The sequence below is a fragment of the Thrips palmi genome, unplaced genomic scaffold (genome assembly GCF_012932325.1).
Source record: "Thrips palmi isolate BJ-2018 unplaced genomic scaffold, TpBJ-2018v1 HiC_scaffold_8, whole genome shotgun sequence".
Lineage (NCBI taxonomy): Eukaryota > Metazoa > Arthropoda > Insecta > Thysanoptera > Thripidae > Thrips > Thrips palmi.
The window spans coordinates 5,564,242-5,589,822 of record NW_023144635.1 but is presented as its reverse complement, the minus strand read 5'-3'; the positions used below and the strand labels follow the sequence as shown (position 1 = coordinate 5,589,822).

At 63.1% G+C, this 25,581-nt stretch overlaps 1 protein-coding gene across 1 annotated transcript in view; it reads right to left on the bottom strand.

Moving 5' to 3' along the window:
- LOC117653604 (glycosyltransferase 25 family member) overlaps positions 1–25,581 on the bottom strand; it is a 60,842-nt gene that overhangs the window by 29,203 nt on the left and 6,058 nt on the right. The window lies entirely within an intron of this gene.

Sequence of the window (25,581 nt, the reverse complement as noted above, 5' to 3'; positions counted from 1 at the left end):
GGACAAAGCAACAAAAAAGCGGCAAGGCGGCACCGCCGGGCACCGCGGCAACACAATGGCAGCAGACGTGCTTCTCCTTCTGTCGCATCTGACGTCCCTCCCCTCCCCTCCCTCCCTCCCCTCCCCTCCCGTGCCACTTAGCGACGGGAATGACAGGCGGGCCAAACGGCGACGCACACCTCGCCGCGCGACCGGAGATTCATGACCCGAAGCAAAAGGCCGAAAAGGCCCGAAAAGCGACAACGCGGGGACCACCGACAATGGCAATGGCAGCAATAGCGATGCGTCCCAAAGAGGAAGGGCGAGGTCCACTCGTCAGCGCGGGCTGCCACGCGGCCAGCGTGCTTCCGGGCCGTGCGACGCCGCCGCCCGCCAAACCGGGGAAACCCATCTCGCTGGGGGTGAATAGCGCCGCATAGAAGGGCGGATTCAAAGAGAGAAAGCCACGAAAAAAACTAACCTTCTTCGCTTTCCCCTGTGGATTTGCTCTGAGAGGCCCGACGCCCGACCGTCCGTCCGACATTGCAATTCAAACAGCCTGCAGCGCGCTGCCCGCCGGCCCCGTGGCCACTCGCAGCCGGACCCGGACCCGCCAAAGGCAGAGGCAGCCTCAAGTATCGGGGAAGAAGAGGGGACCGGTCCAGACGACACGGACGCGGAGAGACAATATCCGTCCCTCGTGCCGCTGCAGCGCACTGCCGCCTTTCGAGCCGATATCGATTCGATTGGCTGGGGAATTAGAACCACTACACTGCACTCGCCTTGTTATGCACTAGCGGTGCAAAGCTCACGAGAGCCTACCCGGGCTTTCCACGCTCTCGCTCGCCCCGCCGACGGACTCGGGCGGGACCCTGCTTTCCAGAGTGCTCGTCGGTGTTCGCTGCAAACTTGCCGCCGTTGGCATCAAGTCATCCCACCCCCGGCATGCGCTGTTCGCCACGGCACGGCTCCGAAACTCGCGTGGAATTCGATTATTCCCGCCGCCCCAAGTCGAGAGGGTCCGATTTTTCCAGCCCACGGTCAATGGGATCCGACTTTTATGGTGACCATGGGGGGAGCATACGCCGAGGCCGTCCGCGGACGTGCGGCGCCGTGCTGCCGCCGTCGTGAAGGCCCCATCCAGGGCGCCCCGTCCCGGCCGGACCACCAAGGTGGTGGCGACCATTGGCACGTGCGGCATCGAGGGCGCCGCCGGGACGTGCCCTCCCCGACGTGCCCGTGCAAGGAAATCATTTCCGGAAGTGCACCCGGCCGACGTGCTCCAGGGCCGCGCGGTGACGCCAACCCCAAATCCCGGCGCGGCCACATCACAGAGGGCACCGCCGGGCCGCGCCGCGCCATTGCGGGCTGTTCGTGTTTTCGCGCAAACAGCAAATAGCGCGGGCGGTGTTTGTCCTCCGCGCCCGGTGGCCGTCCGACAGCCGGGCCGCGGTGTACCGAACTCTTGACCGAGCCGGGCTGGGCGGTCCGGTCCGGGCGGTACACTCCGGTACACTGCCAACCCATCGGCCAGACGGGCGGTCGTTGTGGGCAGATCCCTCGGACATCACGTCGCCCTACTTACGGGACCGGCGTTAAACCTGGCGGTGGTCGAGGAGGGCCTGGCCGTCGTTGAGCCCCGGGAATGCCCGACAGTCCGACACCGGGTCGGCTCTCCGTCTCCGGCTTGCGGGGGCCTTGGAGCCCTGCCGCACGCGTTGGCACGGCGCCGCGGGGCGCGGGGGCGTGTGGGGCGGCGGGGGCGTGTGGGGCGTGGGCGTGGGAGCCGAAGGGGCCGCGCGAGGGCGTGGGGGCACGGAGGGCACTGCCAGGGAGCGCCGCGCTAAACCCTCACCCATTCCGGCAATCCGCCCGTGGCCCGCAAACAGCAACCCCTGGAGAATTATCGCCTCATCGCTGGAGCGCTGAAGCCGGGGCTGGAGCGCGCTGGAGTGGATGTCGCAATGTCACCGGCACGCACTTCATTGTGCTGCGCGCGAGCAAGCAGGGCGGGCGGGGCGCGGGGGCGTGTGTCATCCCCTTGCGGCCGCGAGGCACTCGACAGCACGTCAAGCGCACCGCAGCACCGCCGCCGACGCCAAGACCCCCGCCAAGACGCACCAAGGCCCCCGCCAAGTGGCTTTTATTGGCCCGGCCCCGCGACGTTCGCCTCGCCGGGTAAAGAGTAGTGTTCCCGAGGGGCGGCGCGGCGTGGCGCGGCGACACATCGACAGGACGCTCGTTGTCGCCAGGCCGAGCGGCGGGGCAGCAGACAGGACATTCCGAGTCCTCGCGGACGGGCTGCAAACAACAGCGTTACCTACACTCAAAATATGGGGTGCCCAGCAACTGGGTGCCTTTGTCGCCCGCCCCACTTTTTAGGGTGCCAAATGTCGCCCAGTTTCTGGGCACCTTTGTCGCCCAGTCTCGGGGTGGACAAATCATACAGTAACCGACCCTCTCCCATGGTAGAGCATGCTCAGGTGTCTAGATCCTGGGCGACTAAGGTGCCTAGATTCTGGGCACCTTCGGCACCTCAGTTGCTGCTGAGCCATGGGTGAAGGCAGGTTTCTTAATGGTTTGTCCACCCCGAGACTGAGTGACAAAGGTGCCCAGGAACTGGGCGACATTTGGCACCCTAAAAAGTGGGGCGGGCGACAAAGGCGCCCAGTTGCTGGGCACCCTACATTTAGAGTGTAACTCCTCCTTCGTGATGCCCGCCATCCGTAAAACAGCGTGAGGGCGCCGTGTTCTCGCGGTGCGCGCGGTGCGCCGCCGTAACGACTTCCAAGCACAACAACGAGGAGGAACGCGGCCCCCGGGGAGACGGCGCGGGCAGGCAGCGCGCCATAGGCAGCGCGCCAGGGAAACGCGGATCAAAGTTAACGGACACCGTCCCGGCGTTCCGTCAACGTCACTAGCAAAATCGCGTCGCGGCCGCAAGCCCCGCAGCGCCACGCAGCGCCTCGCCGACACGAAGAGGACGCACCACAAAAAGAAAGGGGGGAACAAAAAGGAAGGTAAAACGGCAGCGAGAAAAAAGGGCCCCCATAATTTTCCTCTCTTTGAACACGTTGGCACGTTGGCAGGCGACCAGAGATGTGTCCGGCGGCTCCTCGCGGGCCGGGCTCCTCACTGCACAATAGCGTCAGTTTATCTTCGTACAGGCCGCCGAGCATTGTGCCACGCTCGGCAACGCTCGGTAACGCTCAGCAACGCCGAAATAAATAGCAGAGTCAAGACGGCGGAAGGCGGAATGGATATCGCAGTCCCAGGATATTCCAGGATATTGCCGCCGGGAGGAACCTCAGGAATGAATAGTCGATCCATTTTTTTTAATATGGCTGCGATTCCCGAGGCGAGCCCCTGAATTGAATCGGGCCACCTCCGCCGGGGCCTCGGCCGCCTCGCCTCGGTGGGGGCCTGGATGCAAAGGGGGCGGAGCCGCGGACGTGATGGAGATCGCCGAACAAACAAGAAACAAAAACGGCTTTTTGAAGAATGGCTTCTCACTCCTCGCGGGCCGGCCGGGTCGGGAAAAGGCGGGGCCAGGGACGATGAATCACTCCGGACGCAAATTAGGACGCCGTCGGCCCGAGCGTCGGCCCGAACGTCGCCGTGCATCGACGGGGGTCGGAGCGACTCTCCGCACCTCGGCGAGGCCCCGGCCCCATCCCCGGTCCCGGCAGACTCATTCCGCTCACTGCGCTCGTCGCCCCGTCTCTCTCGCACCCACACGGAGTGCCGCCCCCAGCCTCGGCACGGCCTCGGCACGGCCTCCCACGCCAAGTAGCGTCATTACAGTCGCTTCATCCTCGCCCTCCAGAGCACGGACCGGCCCGGGCCGCCGCTGCATGGAACCTGTTGCCAGCTCGGGCGGGCCGCCTGCGAACTTCGCGCGGGCAGGCCCGCCGCGCCGCGCTGCCCAGCGGGTTGCCTACCCACTCCACCGCAGGCGCTCGCCGCCGCACAGTGGGCCGCGGCCAAAACTCTAGACGCGTTTGTAACTCCACAATCGCTGAACAGGACCCGAATCAAGCGTGTGACCCCACTAATGGATTGCTCTCCGAACGAGGAGTCCTTTGGTGGGGTCACGCGCACGGTCCGAGTCCTGTTCAGCGACTCTAGAGCTCAAAACGCGTCCGGGATTTTGGCCGCCCGCCTCCACCGGTCTTCTGGCCCACTGTGCATCGCCCCACATTTGCAACACTGCGGCGCTTTTCGGGCATCGACATCGGCAGGCCTTTCGCGTTCGGGCAGGCGACTGGCGCGCGCGGAACAGGCAGCGGCCGTAATCCGGCTTGTCGCTGCGGAGCGGCGCTGCGGAGCGGAGCGGACCACTGCCGAGCACTGCCGAGCACGGTCAGCCATTCATGACAGCGCTGCTGTCTGCTGCTGCTGTCTGCTGCTGCTGCTGACGGGCAACCGCTCCACCAATAAAACCGGGCAGCTCCTCGCCCGACGGCTAGACTGCCGGGCCTCGGCCTCGGCCACGCTGCCGAAGCAGGCTGCCACGGTCTTGGTTCTTCCTCTCCGACAGACGACGTGTTCCTCCCGCATAACCGTCTTCCCCTTGCTGACGGCCCCTTCACTGCAAAAGGCGGCGTAGACAAACGCAAACTTTGACAGGACCTCGGCGCGAAGGCCGCGGCCGCCACGGTGACGTCACACAGGGCGCCGCCGGGGCACTGATGACCGGCCGCCGGCCAATCGCGGCCAATCGGCGGGCGCGGCCAAACGACCAATCAGCGCGCACCTCGGGGCCATTCCAGTCGCATCAACAAAACTGGGGCGTGGTGGGGTTGGGGGAGGGAGGGGGGCAGAAACACAGAGTGAAGGCACGACATCTGGCGAGAGGGTGCCCGGCGGGAGACCACAGGGCCCCGTCCGGGCCGTCCGGGCCGTCCCACCGCCCCGCTGCAGCGAGCGGCCCTGCTGGCCGGGTCTGCTGCTGAGTGCGACTGGAGCGGGGTGCTGCCCCCCCCCCCTTCCGTCCCAGCCGAACGCGGGACGCTGCAGTTCTGTCTCTCCCACAGTTGAAGGGCGTTCCGCAGGGGTGCGAGAGAGGCAGCCACACTGTACGGAATCGCTCGGCTGGAGCACACCACACTGTACATGCAAATGTGCTCGTTTTACTGCGGACACGGCGCTCTCTTTCTAACGAGCGACACCGTCTTCGGGTGTCGGCGGCAGCCAGGCCCCCGGAGCGAGGCTAGCCAGGCGCAGGCGGTCCCTGGCTTAAGGACACGAACCGAACCAACAGCTGGGCGTCCTGATTGGTCGGACGCGGGGCGCGGTCCGCGCGGTCAGGTAATTGGATGCCTAGAGACAATGGCCCGGACCGGCGGGGACCGGCGCGGCGGGCACACTCGTAGCCCCTCCACTTCGCAAAGACGCACGACGAATATCAGAGACCGCAGCGGAAAAATACTCCGAGCAGCGGAGGTCCTCCCAATTAGTCTCCCTGCAGACTGATTCCGCCGTCTCTCTCGCACCTATGCGGGACGCGCCATGAGTGCGAGAGAGACCGACTCTCGGAATCAGTCTGGCCGTGGCCGCGGCCGGGGCAGCCCGCGCCCCTCGTAAAAACGTTAAATTAAATTTTATAAAAATTTTGTTAAAGTTTTGTTAAAAGTAATCAACTTTTAATTAAATCGTCTACTTTAATTAAACTTCTTTTGTTAAATTGCCGTGTTTAACAAAAATTTATTAGTTGGATTTATTAAAAAAATGATCTAACAAAATTTAATTTGAACCTTACATTAATGTTTGTTAAAAATATTTCTTTATTAAACTCGTTTGTAATTAACTTTAACAACATTGGACGGTCTTGTTAAGTTTAGTTCGGTGTTTAATTTGAGTTTGTTACGGATGTTCCTAAATTAAAGACTTCTTTGATTAAAGTGAACACTTGCCCTGGATTAAGTTAACGGATTATGTTACGATCTAATTTAATCATGTCAATAAGTTTAGAGGCTTGTCTTCGTGAACAGCGTGAATTGAACGGGACAAAAGCGAGGAAAGGGACTAGCTTCCATTAATTGAGCATCGACATCAAGCACGCGCTTTTCAAGGCAATAAATACGATAATGTTAAGTCAGTCCTATGAATGCAAGATTTAATTAAATTTAATAAAAACTTGTATGCCGCTAGATGGCGCTGCAGTCTACTTCAATCCCTTAGCTCGCGGAGTTCACTAGCATAGCCGCTAGCATAAGGTGCGCAGGCGGATCCTTCTGAATCAGTCGCGCTCAGAGGAGTCCGACCTCCTGATTTTTGACTTGGTTCCTCTAGGCAGGTGTCTAGGGGGATCTGACCCGGCCTGAGGGTCTCTGTCGAACATCCATCCGAAATTATCGAACCAGTTCAAACGTTGCCCGATTTTAATCAAAACTTCTTTAATTAAATTACTTTAACTTTAACAAGGGATTTTATTAAAAGATTTTAATTAAAACCAAAAAATTGAATTAAAACTTGTTAATTTTAACAATATTTAACTAGTTTTTGTTAACGGAAAGAGCCTATGACGTGCTACCTGGATGCATTATTGGTAGCTGCTTCACCAATCTGGCCTTATTAACGGGCCCTTAACAAAAGTTAATAAGAAACTTCATTAAAGTTAATTAAATTTTATAAAACTGGTATTTGTTAAATATTAATGAAAACTTAATAAAGATTTAATATAACGTTTATTAAATTTAATTAAGGCCATTTTACGAGGGGCATAGAAAAAGAGACGGCCGCCAAAGTGTTCGCGATTGAGTTTCCGAAGCGACCGTCGATCTATCATGGCCGACTGAGTCGCTGCCATCATTTCTCAAGTTTGCAGACACCGACCATCAGTCGGCTAGACGCTTCTTATCTTTTTGCTGCCGCCCCCGCCCCGCCCCGCCACGGCCCCGGGGGGCGCCCCCGCCCCGCCCCACCCTGCCTCCCGCCCCGCCCCACCCTGCCTCCCGCCCCGCCCCACCCTGCCTCCCGCCCCGCCCCACCCTGCCTCCCGCCCCGCCTTAACCTCGCCTTCCCCGCAGCGCAACACAACAGCTTCCTTTCGAAACAACTACCCGCCGCCGGTTCGCAATCAAACTCCAAACCGGAACTCTGCAAGATGCTCGCCGGGAGAGGGAAAAAGTGGCGCTCCACCTTCTTCTTCGGCGGCTCCTCGGCGGGCAGCCGATCCCCCCGACGCGGTGCTACAGTGGTACAGCATCCCCATTTCTTCACATTACAGGACGACGCAAAGTTTGTTCGCCCGCGACTCTGTATCAAGTCGGCGGATGGCAGGGGGGAGGGGGGGGGCCGCTCCCATCACCTTGGCGCAACAGCCCGCACCCACGCCACAAAAAGACGTGCACACACACACACACACACACACACAGACAGAGAAACGAGACGGACAGACGGCAGCGAAACGAATTACGAGATGCACCGCTCCAGTTTCTCCTCTTGCCTCTTTCTCCCAGCGACTTGTGTTGTCTCTGTAGTCCGTGGCTTGGAGGAGGACCGCGGGGTGGCTGTTTTTCAAGCCCGCCCCAAACTTGGCGCGCCGGCTCGGGGACTCGCAGTCGGTGCCAGCGCTGCCGTGATGCCGGAACCGGTGATGCCGGCCATAAAGCAGCATCGAACACCTGAACGGGGCGGAGCAGAGCGGAGCGGAGCAGGTGGAAGAAGGCACCCTGGGAACGGAGACCGGAGCGGGACTTGCTGAGAAATGGATTAAGGGAAGGCCCCCCCCTTCCCCCTTCCGTATTATGAGCTCTAGCGATGGCCCGGGCAAGGCAGCCAGTAGCCAGTCCGACGGGCGGGCCAGCGCGCGGAACCACAGGTGGAGTGGCAGAGCGCGCGGGGCGGGGCGGGGCGGGGTGGGGCGGGGCGGGGCGGCGAACAACAGAGTACATTACACGAGACGAGGCCCTGAGACCATTCCCTCCGGTTTACTCGGCGCGTTGCCGTGGCTTTGGCCGTGGCCTTGGCCAACGCCCGGCGCACAGTGGGCCAGAAGGCCGGTGGGTGGAGGCGGTCAAAACCCCGGACGCGTTTTGAGCTCCAGAGTCACTAAATCGGACTCGAACCGAACGTGTGACCCCACCAATGGATTGCTCTCCGAACGAGGAATCCATTGGTGGGGTCACACGTACGGTTCGAGTCTCATTTAGCGACTCTGGAGCTCAAAACGGGTTTGGACTTTTGGCCGCCTCCACCGGCCTTCTGGCCCACTGTGCGGCGGCTCCCCGCTGCCGATCGCGCGGAGAGATGCCGGCGCGCGGCGCGTTTATCGAGGCAGTGTCGTGACCGTTCCGCCCCGCCCGCCTCGGCCCCGCCTCGTCATAAACGTCCGGACTGCCACATTCAGGCGCAACCATTGATCCGGCTCACTGACGTCCCCGCGCTTCACATGCGGCCGGCCTGACGTGTGCCGGCCAAAATAAGTAATGACTCCGTCGAGCCGCGGCCGAGCGGCCGAGGGGCGTGTGCCTTGTCAACTGCCATTTCCCGCCGCTCAACCGCCTCCTTGGCTTCTCGCTCCCAATGTCACCTCGACGATTACTCTCAGTGACCTGGTCGTGGATTCTTTACTTTCCAGTGTACTTTGCGCTGCCGCCGCCTCGCCACGCGAAAGCGCCGTCAGGGCGCCAACCGCATGACGATTGGCGCGGGAAAGGCCATCGCCGGCACGCTCGCATTACACCCCAATTGCCGCGTGACGTACGTTCCGCGACACTGGCCAAAAACTATACTCCCCGGAGACGCTCTCGCCCAGGAACCAGAGAATTCCATTATTGCCATAATGAAAATACGTTCCGCCCAAGAGCATTGACAAGAGTTACTCCACGGACAAGGACAGCAGCGCGCGGCACCCCCACCCCCACCGCCAGCCCGGCCGTCTGCTTCCGAGAGTCACTGCCTCTCTCTCGCACCCATGGGGGACGCCTCACGAGCGCGAGAGAGACAGAGCGACGAGAACGACTCTCGGACTCAGTCTGCAGCCGCCTTCCACAGCCCTGCCGGCCGCGAGGCTTCATAATTCGTTTATCGGAACGTCAACAGAGCGGCTGGCCGGGCCGGGCCGGCTGTCGGCCGAGGGCCTGCCGGTGGACCAGTCTAGTTAATGGTGGGCACACATGGTCCGCTAAATAAGTCACACCAAGTCGCCTCGCCTTGCCCGGCCGTCCGGAACGACCAAACTCGTGTTTTTCTTTTCCCGGCGTGTTTTCCGGTTGTCCCTTCCCAGGCCTGCCAGGCGGCGTTGCCGTTTTCCGGTGTGGGCCCCTCGTAATGTTGGCATTAGTGTAGGCGTGGAGGCCCCGGGGGGGCTGCTGGCCCGGCCCGGCCTGGCCGCGCCTCCATTTACATGGCCTAGGGCCGCCGATGGCGCCGATTGCCGGCCGGCCTAATAGCGAGCAATCACACGGCCAGTCGCCGCGCCTCGTGGCGGGGAGGGGGGGGGGGCGACTATCAATCTAAAGGCGCCAACGCGCGCAGCGGCTCGGCTTAACCGCTCCACTCCAACAGAGGAGTCCACTCGGACTACTCTGGGCGCGCACAAAAAACAGTGTCCTTTACAAGAGTGGTCGTTGCGCCTACAATTTAAAAGAAAATGACTTGGTCCGCGTTGCGTTCTGGACGCCAGGGGCTTTGCGCAGTGAATTGGACACTTGCACTCCGTTCTCCGTTTTGCGCGGACCTCGGCAGTGACCGAGGATGGCTCCACAATCACCGCGAGGCGCGCAAGTCAAACCCCAACCGGAATCCCCGGCAGGCCGAACTGGCTAACTACCTCGAGGAGCACCAGGCCGAGCGGGGCCGAGCGAGCAGCAGACTCATTGTCCGAGAGTCGTTGTCGTCGCTCTGTCTCACTCGCACTCGTGGGGCGCTCCGTATGTCTGCCGGCGAAGCCGCGCAAGCCAGCAGGGCAAGCGGGCCAGGTAATCGTAAGTCGCCTCCAATCCCTGCCGGACGGTCCGGCGTCGGTCCGGCCGGCGACCCTCATAAAACTTACGAATTGGCTGAGCCGGCTTTAGCAGTGGCCGAGATTGAAGGCCTTCAAGGCCTTGAACCTGTCCCAACGCGGAAGAGGGCGGCTCACCGCCTGCAGCCCCTGCACATCGGCGAGAAGGGCCTGTCTTCGACGAGCGTCGTTACCATATATTTCTCGTCGTGTGTGTGTGTTGCTGGTGCACTCTGCGACGACGGGGAGGTGGGGGGTGGCAGCAGGATGCGAGTTTATGGCGGTGAGCAAGGTGTCCCCCGCGCCCCCTTTCCGTTCCAGCGTGCACTTGCCAGGCCTCGCTCTCCCCGCCCCCGCAGCAGCAGCCTTGCCAATACACGCGCCGAAAATAACGTGCTACATTCGAGAGACACAGCCTCACACTCATATTAAACACGCGCCTTTTTGTTGTTGTTTTTTTTTGCAGTGGCGCTGCTGCATCCGTTTGCGGGCGCCCATAACGGCGCTGGCCGCGGCCGGCGGCCACAAAGTTGAAGCTCCAGACGGGCAGGGGCGGCGCAAAGCCGCCGCACCAAAGAGGGATCGGGCGGAATGGGGCAGAAGGCTAGACGCGCCGAGTATGAAATACAGCAGTACTCGCAACAACGGTACACTGGTAGCACTGGTACACAGCGAACGGGCAAAGGGCCCCCGACAGGCAGGCGGCCCGGGCGGGCCCGGGCGTCCGTACGGCCGGTACGGCGACATCACAACCGCTTCGCTTTAACGCCCCCCGATTTATTGCCGGGTCATCCCGATCCAGACTTTTACTGCCGGGGGGCGATGAGATAAAAGGGCACAACATTTTCGGTACGCCCGGAGTGGCGGCGGCGCGGCCCGTCGTCGCCGACCTCACAAAGTGCCTCTTTCTGCTTGCAGGTCTCCCCTTCCAGGCCGTCCAGGTCGCCGCCATGCGCAGGCTGGGCACCGCGCCGCCCTGAGGACCCCCAGGCCTCCAGGGCCGTCGGCGCCCCGCGAGGGACGCCGCATGCACTGAGGTAAGCAAGGACGCGCAGAATCCTCCAGGCCGTGCCGAGTACTACGTCGCCAGCGCCACACACACACACATACATACACATATACACACACACACACACACACACACACACACACACACACACACACACACACATGACGCGTTTGATCGGAAAGGAAGGCGACGCGACGCGTCCCCAGGGGGCTTTCGTTCTGTACACGTGTCCCGGAATGGCCCTCGCTGCCGGGGCTGCCCGGGGCTGCTGGAGCCGCTGGAGCCGCTGGAGAAGGCCCTCCTGGAGCCCCGGAGGCCGGCAAAGCGACGGCCCGTTCCGGCGCGGCTTATTTCCGGGGACAGATCGTCCAGGAGGAAAAAGAGGGGGGGGGGGTCGTAAAGTGGCGCGGACACGGCTCGAGAGGCTCATCGGTGAGGCGAGCACCTCCCCCCTCCCCCCCCCCTCTCGGGCGCGGTGCCAAAACACCCAGCCTCACCTTCGGCGCGCGCGGTGTATGAGAAACGGCCAAAGAATAACCGATTTCATTAGTCTTTCATAACTTCTCGCTTTCAATACGCGGAGAGCGCGCCAAATGCGATTCAGTGCGCGCCAAAGCCATGGCAGCGGGGCGGGGCGGGGCGCCGGCGTGGCAGAGGGCTGCTGAATGCAAAATAGAATTGGCGGCGGTAGCGTGGCGAGGATCAAGAGCGGCACGGCCAGGCGCCACCACCTCCCCGACGACACCACGGGCCTGCAGCACGCCGACGGGGCGTACCGTGGCGTACTCTCGGGGGCGTACCAGGGCCTACCTGGAAAAGAAACAAATTATTTACTTTACTTTCCAACGGTGTATTTACTGATTTAGTGCACTGGGCCAACAAGTCCCGAGTGAGAGTGCGACCTCCACCGCTGCGACAGCGTGGGGCCGCGGGGCGCGGACAAAAAAGAAATGCCGATTTATTCGCAGCGAGATTGATTTTCCAGAGGGACATGGTCGTCATCAACTCCGGACCACACAACACACACACACACTCCCCCAACCCCCTCCACACACACACACACACGAGTACCTTGACAATTCAATAACCGCGACCTATCTATAACGCGTTGGCTCAATAGGTCCGCCTCAGCCGCACGTCCAATCTCTTTCTCTCTCTCATTTTTTTTGAAAGGACGGTCGTGCAATAAGCCACGAACACCGCTCTAAAAAATAACATCCTTTAAAAGTCAGTAAGGCCAGGCGTTTATCAATGCCGTGATGGTTGAAAGTGTGTGCATGGCCAGCCGGAGCGGTAGAGACCGACCACATACCACACTGTGAAAAAAAAGTAGAGGTAAACCGTGTACTACTCCGTTCGGTGAGTAAATTTCGTAAAATTTACGGCATCCAACACGGAGCAAATTTGTCCTTTCGGAGGACGAGGAAGGGGTGTGCGGATAGGAAAGACCCACGAGGGTAAATTTATCCAGCCACGACGTGGCGAAGCCCCGCGGATTATTTTACAGTGCAGTGCTATGCTCGGCGCGGCGCGCGCGCTTGCGGCCGAGGCGTGGCTAGAACAGCACAACGGCTCGGCCGCTCCGCCGCTCCGCCGCTCCGCCGCTCCGCCGCTCCGCCGCTCGGGTTCCGGGAATCGGGGGTGCTTCGCGGTGCTTCGCGGTGCTTCGCGGTGCTTCGCGGTGCTTCGCGGTGCTTCGCGGTGCTTCGGCTTGCCGCGCTCCACTTGCGGGGAGAGGAAGGCTGCGACGGACGGCCTGCCCTGCCTGGCCCAGTCAAATGTATTCAAATCAGATTAGCGCGACTATGAGCTCGGGGGTGGCTTTGGCAGCTTAGCAGCACCGCGAGGCAGACGCAAGACGCTGTGCCGTCGCTCCGTCTCTCTCGCACTCCACGCGAGTGCGACGGAGACAGAGCGATGAGCGGAATCACTCTGCCGGCAGGGCGGCGCCCACGCCGGTCTGCTCCAGCACAAAAGTCTCGGCGGCGGACTAGCGCACTGCAAGCGGCAGGTACCGCAGGTAGCGACCCAACTTGGCGAAAGGCTTTCGAATCCACTCGCGGGAAAGTTCGCCGCTGCGGCCGCGTTCGTTGCATTAGCCGCACCTCGCTCTACACTCTACACCGTCACCGCGAGTCTCGAGTGGGTCGGAGCCTCGGTTGGAGCGGAGAGGGTTGGAGGGGAGCGGGTCGGAGAGTGGGTCGGAGCGAAGCGCCTGCAGCGCGGCCGGCCCGCCGCGCACCAGTGTGCAGCGTGTGGCCTACCCCGACTTCGTAAGGCGCCTTTAGCGGGCCGGCCCGCCGCGCACCGGTGTGCAGCGTGTGGCCTACACTGCCTTCGTAAGGCGCTCCCGCGTGGAGCCAGCCAGCTTCCCATCCCGCTGCAGCCAAAGACACGACACCAACGCGAACAGTGCGCCGTTACCTTGGTTAGTCTTTCACAGTGTAGCAGATGGCGCCTGGCTCCGGTTGGCTTCGCTTGGCTTCGGTTCGCTAATGGCCCCGTCCGGACGCCGGGCTTCCCCTTGATGAGCGGATACGCGGCCAATCGGGACACGGCAGGGGGACGCCGCCGCAACCTTCCCGTCCAGTTTACTTTTCATTTATTTCTTGCGATTGCAGTTCTTTTCCTGCCAGACACGGCGGAGCGCGAAGGGAGGTATCCGTGTCTCTTTCCAAGGAAGGTGGACAGGGACAGGCCCCACGTTTGTTCTAGTTCTACCCAGTGGAGGAGCGGCGGCTGTTAGGTAAGCCAGGGTTATACGGCCGCGGAGGAGGAGGCGATTGAAAACGGAGGCGGACGCCGCGTAACAGCAGCGCAGTGGGCGGTGCGGGCCGGAGGCAGCCCGCCCCGCCCCGCCCCGCCCCGCCCCGCCCCGCCCCGCCCCGCCCCGCCAAGGTCGCGGACAGCAAACACGGCAAGCCCGTGACGCATCCGGAATGAATGCGTGGCGGCGGGGCGGAGGGCCACGTCGGCACGCAGCGCGGCCAAGTTAGCGGCCGCCCTTGGCGCGGCGGGGCGGATGGCGGAAGGAAGCAATGAAGACGACAGCAAGCACAGCGAGGGAAGGGGAGGCAGGCGAGCCAAGCTGCCGCCACCACGAGCTGGACGAGCCGAGACGAGCCGGGGCCGCAAAAAGGCCCTCATTGTTGGTAAATTATGCCGCAGTGGCCTGGGGACCCTGAGGAGCAATGTGGAGGCCGACCTCCACCAGGGCAAGGCCGGAGCAGCACCAGGACCAGGGCGCCTCGCTTCTGATTTACCGGCCCGGGGAGCACCTGCAATTCGCGGTAATAATTAAACTCGGCGCCGAGTCCCCGAGTCGGGCCGGGCCGGCCGGCCAGTCCCAGGCCGCGGTGCGCGTCCGCAGCAGGAGGAAAGACCAGTCCAACCGAACCTCTGACGTGCAAAGTTCATTTCCCAATTTCCTGATGGACTCGCCGAAGAGCGTAACGCCAACGCGGCAACGCGGAACCCAGCGGCCGGGGCCGGCCTTCCCTGGGGCACTCCGCCCGCGCCCCGCACCCCGCGCCCCGCGTCACAGGATTATACTTATGATGATTTCATCAGCGGCACGACCATTACCTCCACACGCCGCTCGGCTCGGCGGCTCGGCCGTCGCCGCTCAGCGCTCCGCCGCGCGACCCTACTCAGGCTGGGGAGGGTCTGGCCCCGGCAGTCGTACCCGACGAGGGTATGGGCAAACGAGATAACAATACTCCTGCCACGCCGCGCCGCGCCCGGCCAAGCCACGCCTACAACTTTTAAGGTTGGCGGCAGGCACGTCCTGGCCTGCTCTCCGTCGTGGCGCGGGGCTGCGTCCGGGACGCCGTCGCACCGCCGCCGCTTCGACTGCCGCGGCTCGCGTCGCCTCGCACCTTCCGGACGCGGCCCGCTCGGTGAAAAGTTTGCCGCGGAGCAGCAGGACAAGGCCCTCCTGGCGCCGAGGTCGAGCATCGCCAGCACCGCCAGCGCCGCGCCCAGATGAGCAGCAATGCCTTCCATTTATTTTTCCCCGCTCAAGTGGTGTCGGGTCGCGTCGCCCCTGCCGCCCCCACCGTGCCGCGGCCTTGAGCACGCCCTCCGCCGATGCAGCATCGAGGGTGCCGCCCGCGCCAGACTCACACACAGGCCGTGCGAAAAGCACTCACAACAGGAGAAATTCAACCCCTGGCACAGCTTGTACAGCCCTCATTTCCAGTGGTGTCAATTTTCTCCGCCGCGTCGCAGAAACGCGACATGGGCCCTCTGGAGCGGAAGCACCCCGCCGCGAGGAACGGGGATTATGGCCAGTCTGAGCGAGGGTACACGAACACGACGTGCACGACGTCGAGGGGGAGGGTACACGCCAAGGCGCGCCAGGGCGGGCCTCCTTCCAGACCAAACCGCTCATCCCCGAAGCGGTGGCCGAGTGCAGGCCAGCACGGCGTGCGCGCGCCGCGGCTTGGCAGCCTCCCAGCTGCGCTCCGTCTCTCTCGCACTCGTGGCGCGTCCCGTTAGGCCCGTCAGGGCGCGAGAGAGACGGAGCGACGAGGTTGCCAGCCGCGCGCCACGCCTCTCGTGTCCGCCCGCTGCAGACTGATTCCGAGAGTCGTTTTCGTCGCTCTGTCTCTCTCGCACTCATAGGGCGTCCCGTGTGGGTGCGAGAGAGACAGAGCGACGAAAACGACTCTCGGAATCAGTCTGCTGCGGCTTGCCGCGTTACAGCGGCTGGGCGTTCAGCGGACCGCAAAGGGAGAGACAGGCAGGCAGTGTCGCTGTCACCGCCACGGCCTGCAGGGCCTGCAGGGCGTGCACGGCCGCGTGGGAACGCTCGCCCGCGACGTGCCGCGGAAAGAATCCCTGCCGGGCGGTCCGGCGGGACGGCGGCGTCGTACGCTCGTACGGGCTCCAGCCGGCCGGAAGGGCCATCAAAGGGTCCGGGCCGGGAAGGCGCAGCGCGCAGGGTCTTGAAAGGGACCCTCGGGTAGGGCCGGGCCGGGCAGGGCCGGGCCCCGATTGGCGTCCCTTTAGAGGTGCTGCTTAAGGCTGCAGGCGGGCGGGGCGGCCGGGCGGCCACTGGGGACTTGTAAGGCTTTACGGCCATTCGCGCCCCGGGGCTGGCGGGCCTGGAGCCGAGGCTGGGGCCGTGGGCCTGCGCGGCCGTGGGGCCTCGACCCGGGCTTTGCGGGCCACTTGACCACAGACAGCCGACGAGGCCAGCCAGGCCGACGGGGCGGACGAGGCGAGCGCATTCAAGGCCGCGCATTCATGCCTGCCGTATCTCCGCCTAGCCTGCTCCACTCACTGCACAGTGGGCCAGAAGACCGGTGGACGCGGTCGAAATCCAGGACGCGTTTTGAGCTCCATAGTCCAGCGGTTCGCAACCTTTTTCGGTTCGCGACCCCAAATTTGTAACAAAAAATTTCCGCGCCACCCCACGCGACCCCTCTTTTAGCATGCCTTTGATACAAAGTGCGATAATCCACCTTTGTTTGGGAGCAGTATTGCCGCAAAGTTGATCAAAACGGTCACAAATGTCTTTGAAAAATCGTGTTTTGGGCCGACTTTAAGCAGCCACTGCGTCTGATCCGAGGCGGTATTTCGTCCTCCTTCAACGGGCATTTGGTCTTTGGACCTTCCTTTAACATGCCTTTGTTACGGAGTGCGATTATCGGCCTTAGTTTGGGAGCAGTATTGTCTCAAAGTTGATGAAAACAGTAAAAAATGCCTTTGAATGCCATTTTGATCCACTTTGAGACAATACTGCTCCCAAACTAAGGCCGACAATCGCACTCCGTAACAAAGGCATTCTAAAGGAAGGTCCAAAGACCAAATGCCCGCTGAGGGAGGACGAAATACCGCCTCGGATCAGACGGAGTTGCTGCTTAAAGTCGGCCTAAAACACGAGTTTTCAAAGGCATTTTCGACCGTTTTGAACGATTCTGCCAGCCGGGACGGGGATGGCCCCGTCGAAAAACCTCGACGTGACGATGTGTTTGCGCAAACCAACTCGGTCGTTCTCTCTCGCACAGACACACACACACACACACAGGCTACACAAAGGGCACACCCTTGCCTCATTCTCCCGCCAGGCAGCCTTGGCGGAGACAATCTTCCTGAGCACACACCCCTCCCCCTCCTGCAGCGCGGCAGTCCCGTTGCAGGCGGTGCAGGGGGCGCCGCTGCCGCGTCGGTCGCGCGCGCCATCCCGGCCGCCTATAACCGAGTTGCTGAATTGCCGGCGGGCCTAATCCACTCAAACAAGGCCGTCGCCAACTTGAGCAGCAGCAGCAGTCCCAGAATCAGACGATATTACGGGATGCAGTTCGGGCGGTGGCTGAGCTTCGCCAGCACAGCATCGCGCTTGTTTCTAAGTGTGTGTGGTTTGTGGTGTGGAGGTGTGTCTGTGTGAGTGCGCACTCGTGGTGGCCCTCTCTCTCTCTCTCTCTCTCTCTCTCTCTCTCTCTCTCTCTCTCTCTCTCTCTCTCTCTCTCTCTCTCTCTCTCTCTCTCTCTCTCTCAAAGCAGAGCGGGTATTACTAGAGTTGGGAGTGGGCGGGGGCGCGCAACTCGAGCTGCAGGGCAGGGCAGGGCTGGCTACCGCCCGCTAGCGCCAGTGCCGCTGACGACGCCTCGACGTCACTTGGCACTAGTTGCAGACTGCAGACTGAAGCGGTGGCTGCCACGAATGCAGCAAATGCTGCGAATAATGATGATTGCGAATGCCTCGCGGTAATGGCGCCCCGTCGGCCCGCCGCCCCGCCACGCCACGCCGCGCTGCAAAGTAATAAGAAAGGATGCGGACGGGCGGCCGGGGGAAGAACAAAGACCAGCGGCACCGCCATCGCAAAACACGGGCAAAGCACGGCCAAAGCACGGCCAAAGCACGGCCAAAGCACGGCCAAAGCACCGCCAAAGCACCGCCAAAGCACGGCCAAAGCACGGCCAAAGCACGGCCAAAGCACGGCCAAAGCACACACCAGGGCGGCGACTCGAGGGACTCGACTCGGACTCGCTGAAACGAAAAGAAACGAAATCCACGAGTGGCGCTGTTGCGGCACACCGGAAAGATTGGACGCCGGGAAAAAACAAAAACACACGCACACAACAACTCACGCACGCAGGCACACAGTCTCTCTCTCTGCAGCCCTGCCACTTCGGTCCGATACATAATGATTTATTTCTCGCTTCCCGCCGAAACTCGCCGCCCGGACATGCCGCCGCGTTCAAGAGGTTTCCTTTCCCGTCGAGCCGCGAGGCGCACGGCGTTGGCAGCGTTCGTTGGCAACGACGGGGAACAAAGCGGCGCTCCACTCCCGCTCAGACTGCACGCTCGTCGCGGCGGCCGACTCGGAAATCGGCTCATTCCAAACGTAAGCAAATTACCGCGCTGCAATTTTCCGCGGCAGCGGGCACGCCCGCGTAACGCCCGCGCACGGGGACGGGGGCGGCTTTGGCAGCAGATTGAAACGCGGAGGGACACTGCCGCGCCACGCCACACGCCAGGGCCGAAGAGAGACCAAGCCGCCGCCGACGCGCCGATTGCGGCGTGGACAGTGGACGGACAAAGCCCGCGCTCGGCCGCTCGGCTGCGCTCGGCTCGGTTCGGCTCGGCGCGGCGCGGCTCGGCGCGGCTCGGCTGGGCTCGGGGCGACTCGGCTCGGCTCGGCCGTTTGAAGTGCCAAGTGACTGGCGCGACTCCATTAGCACGCGGATACATTCGTCGGGTTTGTTGTTGGGAGTTAGTTCGGCGGCGTGGGCGGCGTGGGCGGCGTGGGCGACGGCCAGTATGCCGTCGTGCCGACTCATTCCGCACAGAGTCGCTCTGTCTCTCTCGCACTGATACTAGTGTGCGCGCCACGAGTGCGACAGGGGCGGGATGGCGCGTTCGGCGAGTCGCGTACACTGCGTGCCGAACAGGAACACAGTGTAGTGTGTGCGGTGCGGAAAGCCCTCGTGCCACTCGGGGCTCGGCGCCGCCCGCTTGCTTACCGTGGAGTGGAAACCTGTCACACGCGCGGCACGCCGGGCACGCCGATGACGAATGTTTCATCAACACTTCCATACTGCCGCCGTATTTCCAGCGGCTGCTTACCCCCCGCGCCCCCTCCCCCCTTTTCACACTCACACAGTCACGGGCCCGGCACACGGTCGTAAATAAAACGCCACGGTCCAGGCGTGCCTGGCTTGCCCCGTCGCCGGCCGCAGTTATACGCGAAGGACAATACACCTACAGTGCGTGGCCCTGCCCAGTGGCCTGGCTGCCGGGGGTGCTGTGACGCGGTTCGCCTCGTGACGGCAGCGCGCCTTTGTCCGCGACCACATACGGTTCCATTTACAAGGAAAGGCCGGGCGCAGGCCGCGCAGGCCGGCCAGCGGGCCCAATGGGGCGGCACGGCCAAAATAAAAGTCCTGCCGTCTAATCCATTTGTTTTATTGACCTGCTGCCAGCCTGCACTGAGCTGAGCGGGAGTGCGGGAGTTTGGAGTCTGGGCGGGAGTTTGAAGCCTGGGCGGGGGAGTTTGGAGTCTGAGCGGCAGGCCGACACGCCGAAACAAATGGGCCCCGGGCCTGTCCGATAATTGGCAACAAGCAGACGATCCATCCGTTCCGTTCGCGCGACTCCCCCGCAGCATTAAGGACGTTGCCCGCGTGGCCCTGCGGGGCAGGGCCTGCCCCTCCCTACGGCTGTGCGTGCGGCTCGGCACGGCACGGCACGGCACGGCGCCCTCCACGCCCTTCTCGCCCGCAAGGCGACCGCGAGGCAACCGCAGCGGCGTGGTTATCGACATCGCGATGCCCAAGTTGGACCCAGGGTGGCGCGCCGGGTGGGGGCGTCGCGCGTCGCATGGATGGGCGCGATCGGCACCCGCGTCCTCCACGTCCTCCAGGGCCTCCAGGGCCGCCAGGGCAAAGAGGCGCCGAAATTAGCGCGACCAAGGCCAAGGTCGGCGACGCCGCGACATCGGAATGCGTCAGGCAGGGGGCCCGGCCCACCCCGACGGGATTCATGGCCTCCAGCAGCGCCCTGCCCGAGGCCCTGCCAGCACCCGTCAGCGATCGGCACCGAGTCGATATTATCGCCTCACGTAATTGATTGAAACTGTTTAATTTCCTTCCTTTTCGGCGCCGCCTCGCCTCCACCCCGCCCGCGGCCCAGCCTGCCCAAGCCCAAGCAATCTGCCAGGCAGCCCACGGCAGGGCTCCTCTTTCCAATCAGCACGTGGCAACCTTTAACCCCCTATTCTCCGCGCGGAGCCCCGGCCCGGCCCCGGCCCGGCCGTTGTGTCTCCGTCAGACGCTGCCATTCAGCCATCCAGCCACTCAGCCGCGGGGAGACGAGCAGGGCGGGGCAGGGCGGGGCAGGGCGCAGCCGGTGGCGGGCTATATTCGGCCGGGCTGAGCCCCAAAGGCCCCGCGGCCCTGCGGGGACACCGCCAAGCTGCGACCGGAACGCGCCGAACCTGTCGCCCACACCGCAAGGCGCCGCAAGGCACCGCAAGGCCGGAGCCTCTGATCCACCCGGCATGACTGGCATGACGCAGTGGTAGTGCACGTGTACTTACGCCGTTCAAAGGCTGCGGTTTGGACTCTTCGGCCCCAAAATGACGCACAACACATGGTTTGTGCGTACAGGGCGTTATGTAGGCCAGTGCACCCCCCCCCCCCTGGCTCCGGCCTGGTGCCGGGAAGCGGGGCGCGGGGCGCAAAAAGAAGGGGGCGGCGGGAGGGACAGCGGACAGCACTTTGCGTTCCAACGTGCCAACGTTTCAACGAGATGCATCATGCAACGCAATAAACCCCATGGCGCTGATCCGTCGCAACCACTCTATCCGCGCCGCGCCGCCGGGGCTGCAGGGGCTGCAGGGGGCGCCGCGACTTTCAACCCGCGGCCCGGCTGAACCCCCTCCCCTCCGCGGACCGCGAACAAAGGGGATTACTGCCCCGCGCTCCAGGCTCCAGCAGACTGAGAGTCGTTTTCGTCGCTCCGTCTCTCTCGCACTCATCGGGTGTCCCTATCGGTGCGAGAGAGACGGAGCGACGAGGACGACTCTCGGAATCGGTCCGCAGGCCGCGCTCGCGACCGCCAATCAAGGTAAGCGCGTCGGGCGGTCCCATCGGCCGGGGCGCTCCTCGCGGCCGGATTTCAAGGCGGATTCAGAGAATTCTGTGCAAAAAAAAAGAAAATAACTTTGCTTGAAACCTAAATCGCGTAGCAGGTTCGCGTGCGTTGGCGAGGCGAGCGGTGCACAACGTGCACTTCTCGTTTTTAAAGGCTGGTCCCCATGGAGTGCAATCCTTGCACGTGCGCGGCCACCGCGTAGTGTCTGGTCTGGCTGGGCACACTGATCCCCGGGCCCCGTTCGCCCGCACGCCCACCTTGTCCATCTTGATGAGCTGGCCGCCGCGTCGCACCGCCGCACCGCCGCCGCACCGCTTGACGGCGGGGTGGCAGAAGAATGGCCGCCGGTCCATCACGTCGACCAGCACACTCGTTGCGAGAGTCGCTCTCTCTCTCGCACCCAAACGGGACGCCCCATGAGCGCGAGGGAGACAGAGCGACGACGACGACTCTCGCAGCCAGCCTACAGGGGCGGCCGGGGGGCAGGACGCCGCGCCGGCGCCACGTAAATCGAGGGAACGCGGACCCCTCCCCCTCCCCTCCGCCACCACAACAACGGTCCAAGTTGGCAATCACGCTGCGAGATAGCGAGCGACGCGGCACCATGAATACGCACTAGTACGCGGCGTGGCGGCCGTGGCGCCGGCGCGCGGTGGAGTAGACGTTACCGCGCCACTCAGCCACGCCGCGGCGGTTCATGCCTACGTCCAGCACCACGACGGCCGCCACGGCCTCCACGACCTCCAGCAGAGGTACTCCTCCACTCCACGGCGTCCCGGGCGGCCCCGGTGCCGAACGGCCGAATCTTCTTGTCTGCACTCGGCATGCATAATGCAAGGGCCAGGCGGGCCAGTCCTCGGCCGGGCCGTGGCGGGCTAATCCAATCCCCCTGTATCGTATTTCAGGGCGGCCCGGCCCCGCCAGGCCAGGCACAGCGTGGCATGGCGAGTGCTAATTGCGATTCAGAAATGCATGCCGGGCGGCGGGGCGGGAAAAAGAAAGGCCGCGGCCGACGGGGAGGGGAGGGGGGAGGGGGAGGGGAGGGGGGAGGCAGCGAACATACTGCCGCGCCGAAAGGGGACCCGCCCGTTGGGGAAGGCGTCTAAGCCTTCAGTAAATTTGCCTTAAGTAAATTTTCCCTTCTAAAGAAATGCTTTTCTCTTAGCAATTACCGCTTACTTCACTTGACTAACCTACTTGCTCTACTCTTGACACGACCCGAGCGCCCCCCTCCCCTCCCGGCCTGCTCCACTCCACTCCATCCCTCGCATCGCGGAAGGGCTTTTTCGATTTGTCTCGACTCTCACTGCACTTTATCGTGCCTCCACCAGAGAAAAACGCGCCGGCGGGGCGTTTGTCTGACAGTCTCAGTCAGTCAGTGTGCCTGCCTGCCTGCCTGTTCGTCCGTCTGTTCCGTGTAGCCTGTCACCGTGGAGCAGCCGCTCTTCCCGCGCGCACCGCACGTCCCATTAATAAAATGCAGACGAGACGCGGCCAGACCGTTCCAATATGTATCACCGCAAACACGCGCGCGCTCACACACACACAAACACACACACACACACAGACGCACAGAGTACCGCCTTCAATCAATTTCACTGGAATGGAAAAATACATGGCGCGTCCGAAACCTGCCGGCGAAATGACAAAGCCGCGTGCTCTGTAGATCCTACATGCGGCACACCGTAAGGGAGAGGGCCTTGCGCCGCAGGTGTGTGTGTGTGTGAGTGCGCCTTCACTTGGACGGGCGAACAAAGAGAACGCCCTGGGCGTCATGGGAGGCAGTGCAAGCTCTCCAGCCGGCTGGCCAAGGCCCACTGCGTGAGGGCTCAGCGTGACGAAGGGCGTGACAAAAGGTGTGACGAGCGTGTAACGTAACCAGGGATGTGGACGTAAGAGATGTGACGAGGGGTGTGACAAGGAACGTGACGAGGGCGCACGGAAAACAAGAAAACGTGACAGAGGCAAGTGCTTTCACGCCAGCGTGCTGTAGACGACGAGGGGGCGGCGCGCTGAGTGAAGGCACGGCTTCTCGCCACGAGGCGCGACTTACTCGAGTTTGTCTTTGTTTTTAAAGCGAGGCTGGGCGGCGGCAGCGCGAGGGTAGGGGTGGGCGAGTGGGTCCAAGAAGGTGCAAACAGCCGCCGGGGGGATCAAAGTCCCACGCGCTTTCGCCTGCTTCCGACCTCGGCTCGCCGAAACGACAGCGACAGGGACGGCGACACAAAACCGAAAGCCCCGAAACCGCAGCGAACGGTCCGCGGCATTATGTAAAGCCGCGCGGAAAGCGCAGAAAGCGGGCGATCCATTACAAACGGCGTGTCACGCGCATGCGCCATTAGCCCGCCGATTCAAGTATTGCATTCCGAACATTACAATCGCCGGGCGCCATTACCCCAGAAAGGGCGTCTAAATCACGCATCACGGCCGCCAAAGGCCAGCGGGTCAAGGCTCCCATGTGGGCCGATGTCGGCTCCGTGGAGCACTGCGCTGCCGGCACACTGGCCACCACGCATTGGCGGGGAGGGGCGGCGGGGCGCCAATCCCATTTATTCAAATAATACGCCATGCCGGTCACGATCCGCGAGGCCGTGACTGCCGTGACGCCGTGACGCGGCACTGTGACGAGGCCGGCCGTCACGCGCGCCGCTGACGTGTCGGACGTGGCCAGCGCCCGAGCCGGCGCCACCCCACCGTCAACTAATTACATCCAGCGCCTGGCACTCCATGAGCGAGACAGAGACAGAGCGTCGGAACGCCTCCTCGGAGTCACAGTCCGCCGACGCGGGGGAGAGGGAGGGTCGTCCGGGAGCCCACCTCGGCACCGCGGCCCAACAGGTGCCGCCCTTGCCGCCAGACTGAACCCTCAGCACCGCGCAGCGCCCCCGGCCCGGGGCCCCGCCAGCACTCACGACAAACTCGAGGAAGCGGGAACCACGCCATGGAGCGCGTCACGGCGCGGCAGGACTCGACGGCAGCAGCGAGCGGAAAGAAACGAAAGCATAGCAGGGCCCGTTCTGCTCTGCTCCGCCCCCTTTTAATGCTTTTAGTCTTCTGGTTTCCGCAAGGCGGCGGCTGCACCAGCTATCTCCGCTCTAATTGCCAAAACAAGCGCGCGGGACAAAATGAAAGAGGCGAGATTTAAGAGGGCGGAGACGGGCGGCGCGGCGCGGCGGCGGGGACGCCTCTTATCAGACGCCCGGCCGTTTGGCGGCCCCTTCCATGGTTTCCATTTGCATGGAGCGCCGCGGCGCGCTGTCTCTCTCGCACTCATGGCGGCATGCGGGTACTCCGTACAGGTGCGAGAGAGACAGAGCGACAAAACGACTCATCATGCAGCTCGGCTTATCGCCATGGCGCGAGAGCGCGTCGCGTTTGGAGGATCGACGGCGACCCTGGAAAAAACGAGGCGGCTCCTGCGTCCACCGTCCACCCTCCGGCGACAACAACCAGACCGCGTTCGTGTTGGAGTGGAGCGCGGGCCGGGGCGTCGTCGGCCGCGCTGCCGCACCACGGCGTCGCTGGCCTGTTGCGCGAATCGGCAAAGTTCTGACAAGCCCGATAATGGGGCGGGGCGGGGCGGGGCGGGGCGCCTCAGCCGGCGATGAACGGCTACTCGGGGCCGCAGCGGCCTTACCGCAACCCGGTACCCGGCCGACCCAGCGCGGCAACTTGGGCAGGCCAGACACTGCGATGACGCCGCGCTGTGCGACACAGCTGCTGAGTGATGATGATTCCCCGGTCCGTGCGGGGCGTCCCCAGAGGGCCCCGCTGCCCCGCCGGAACTGCCGGAACTCTGACAGGGGACGGGACAAGGCTGCAGCCCCGCGGGCCAAGCCGCAGGACCTACGGCACAAGACGCGCCGCCGCGCCACTCCGCAGCTTCGCTCCTGGAATAAATCCAGACGCGCTGCTCTCTGCAGGTTCATTCCGAACGGTGACTCTGTCTCTCTCGCACTCATGAGGCGTCCCGTGGCGGTGCGAGCGAGACGACGGCGGGGTCACGGGGCCGCCCCTGCGCGGCCCGCGGCCCGTGGCACGGTGCGCGCGCAGCGCATAAATTTGTCAAAGTTCGGCACAACACAAGGCGTTTTGATAAACGGCGGGATAAAATGATAAAATGTGCAGCCAGCTTCAGCTCTGCCTCTGGTTTGCGTGTTTTCGTGTTTGCGTCCTCCAACCCCACAGCGCACCTGTTCCGCCGAGTCAGTCTGGGCTGCCCGACGGGCCCCGTCGCCTCTCATGCTGCCGCCACTGTCGCCCGCGGCATGACTCGAGACTCCATTTCGAGTGTCGCAGATGAGGTCGTGGAACTTGGGGACTCTAATCAAACGCACCGCGGCAAGGCCGCACACCGAGGCCCCCCTCTCGAGTGACTCCGTCGGAGCCCCGCCACGGCTCCACCCACGCCATTACCGCGACACGGCCTGCACTGCCCGAACTCCGACGGCCTGCTGATACAGGGCGGCGCATCGCTGCCACGCCCCCAGACGTGTGCCGTGCCGCGTTGCCCGGCGTTGCCGCGAAGCACCGAACGTGA